Below are 3,619 nucleotides of genomic sequence, written 5' to 3' on the forward strand. Positions count from 1 at the left end.
ATAAAATATCAACAAAACATATACCTACGATTTATTGACTCAGTGGGGGTAGGGTTTGAACTGAGTGTGAAGCCCAGTGTCCTATTTTGAAGTATTTTTTAGTACTGATTTAAAATGGTTTTCGTGTCGTCTTTTAATGCAATGAAACAAAGACGGTTTTTAATAATATTTATAAAATTATCACTATCCCTCCCTCAAACTATGATATTTTCTCGACAACCGACTTTAAACGTACGTAGTAAAAAATATTTTTTTAGCGGTGGTAACAAAATTATTTCTGAATTTTTTAATTAAATAATTTAACTATTTAAATGTTCACGTACTCCTGCTGCTGCTAATTTTGCAGTATTTACAATACACAGTGCTAAATATACTGAATAGAATGTCCAAAGTAAAATAAATAAAAAATAATTATGAAACATAAAAAATTAAAAAAAAAATAGTAATTCCTAAAGTTTAAGTATCCTAACAAAATAAAACTTTAAATTTAGTTAAGACGTAACAATAAAAACACTTAAAAACTTTTCTTTTATGACGATCAACTAATAGATGTCAATATTTTGTTGTATGTGTATAATGTTACGCTAGACTTAAAACCTAAAATCCCATACATATTATATATATCCTAATATTTTCATTACTAGGTCGATCATAATAGGTATAGAGTCAATTTAAAATAATGTTTTATTGGCACATCTAATATTCATCTACTCCTAGAAAAAGAAAGAAATAGAAGTGATACTCTAGATATACAGTAATCCATAGTAATATGGTGACAATCCCAAGTTTATTTTGTTTCTTTGTTGACTTGTCGCACACTCATTTCCCCGTGGTTTTGCGTATCGATCTGCGAAACGGATAATTGGCATCATCCTTTTGTGCCCCATCATCAAAATTTTGGTTATAACTTGTTTTGTCATACTGATATTGTGTTTTACTTTTCTCATTCTTTAACCGCTTTCCATTCTTGTTTGTTTCCTTTTTAAGAAGTAACCTGCTCCAACAATTGAAGAGTCCTGGGAGAGAGCCAGACGTAGAAGCCATTGTGAGAGGTACTAGTTCCTTCTGCAGGTCAATTGTGCGAATGGATCAAAAGGAAAAAAAAAAACTATAAGTCAAGATGAATTTCATGGTCAATTCTCGGGTGGCTTTGTAATTTGTAGGTATCTGATAGTTACGTCAAAGTCTTTCTAACACTTAGCAAAAACTTAAAATTTATTTTGCATTAAAAATATACAAAAATAATAAATAGAGAAAAATATATTTGTATACTAATTAGTGGTGAAGATTCTACATATATTTTTAATGCAACCAAAATTTTCTTGAAGTAACCAAAATTTTCTTAAACAGGGGTGAAGATTCTACATGTATTTCCAGTAAAACCAATTTATGTTATTAACGAGTGAAATTCTAAAAAATAAATTCTTTTTCTACTTTTTAGGTCTAAAATTAAGCTTAAACTTTTATACTTTTTGTTTTTTTTTCCCTCAAGTAGATGTTTCTATATGTAATGGTAAAGAAATATGGATTTGGATCTTAAAAAAAAATTTATTTAAAATAATTTCATATCTCTTTATCATTATATTTGAAAATAAAAAATATATCATATCTTTTTATCTCTTATGTTTTTTAATATAAGATAAAAATAATTCCTAAATAATTGGATGACAAATTACGATAAATAATCAGATGATCTGATCCTGAACTAATGAATGACTGACTTAAGAAATTTTTTTATTCTTTCATTCATGTCATGCTCAAGGTCTTAATTCTATTATAAAGTTCAAACTCATTATTTAAAGTTGATAGATTCTTTCTTGATCATCATTAATTTTACAAGAATTTAATCATATCCAATATTCATTCAACCAATGTCGTAACCCTAAGGCATTATATGTCAGAAATTAAAATATAACAAATAACTTATTAATTATTATGATAATCTCAAGTCAAAGAAAATTATTATATTTTTTCTTGAGAATTTCATGTTGACACAAGGTAATTGACTATTAGAAATCTTCGATCGAGTCAGTTCAATAATAACATCCACATATACATCATCTATATATGTAATTTAATAAATAAAATCTATTAATATTTATCCAATAAATATCATTAGATATATATTGATCTATTCATATTATTAATGTCTTATTCACAATAGTTCTATCATCAATAACAATTTATATTAAAATTATAAAAGATTTCTTTCTCATTATCATAATCTCTATTGTAATAATAAGTCTCTAATTTTAATAAAAAACTTCTCAAATTAACAATTTAATAAAACAATAAATATAATAATAAAATAAAAAAATAATTCTTTACTAAATTTAATAACATTATAAATTAAATCTTAAACATACATATTTATTTGTAAGAGTATCTTCTTCAACCATCAAAGCATGATTTGGAACGTCAGGTCGAATCAACGAAAAGATATGAATTTCATATTTGTCCTAAATCAATTGATGTTATATTATTTAGAAATTATCTTTTTATTCAAAATCCCATTTCTCCATCAACAATAATTTTATTCTATTTATCAAAATTATCAAAATAAAATAAAAAAAATAGTGGAAACATATGTGATTTTCTGAAATTAAAAAATTGAAACAACATAATTTTTGTAAAATAACTAATAATTCGAAATAGATAAAAGGAATGGAATACATAAAGATACCAAGTTTAAAAATGCAATCAATATATATAATAGGCTTAATTACTATTTTAGTTTTTGAATTTGGGATATATTTTTTTAGTGCCTGAATTTTGAAAATTAATTTTTTAGTCACTAACATAATAAATTAACACTTTATAATCATTTTTAAGTATTTTGTGACAGATTTTTTTTATCACATTTGACAGTTTTCAAATATAAACTCAAGTAGTTAAAAAATAAAAATTGATTTAAAATAACTAAAGATCATCACAAAGTGTCATATTATTATGTTAGGGACTAAAAAAATACAATTTTTCAAATTTTAAGAATTTATAAAATATTTTTAAATTTCAGAAAGTAAGAAAAACATATACTCAAAGACTAAAATAGTAATTAAACTAATATAATAATATGAATTTATTAAACAAAATACAAATTATAATAAAAGGGTACTGTACCTAAGCAAATCATAATAAAGGGGCAATATGCCCAAAGAAAAGTTAACAAAACTTACAGAGGAAAAGACATTTGAAATGTCCTCTAGAAGGGGAGCCTAAGAGAATATTTTTTTTTTTTGGCTTAAAAATTTCCATTGTTTAAGTTTAATCGAAAACAAATGTATAAATACAACAAAAAAAATTCTGTGATTAATTGAAATTTCCTGAAAACTATCATTTTTTATCTCATCTCATCTCATAATGATTTTATTTCTTAATTTAAATGTGAAACCAACTATCAAAATTAATAATTTTTAATTAATGATATATAGAGAAATAAGAAAACTGTTTAGACCATGAAATAAGATAAGAATTCGAATAACCTATTAAAAAATAAGGAATCTCTTATTTTGGTAATGAGGATATAATCGAATGTTTATCTTATTTTCTTTTAATCAATTACTTGATATTTTTGGTACCCTAATCAATTATTTGATATGGTTACCTTATTCTATTATTT

This window comes from Glycine soja, chromosome 14, assembly GCF_004193775.1.
Source record: "Glycine soja cultivar W05 chromosome 14, ASM419377v2, whole genome shotgun sequence".
NCBI lineage: Eukaryota > Viridiplantae > Streptophyta > Magnoliopsida > Fabales > Fabaceae > Glycine > Glycine soja.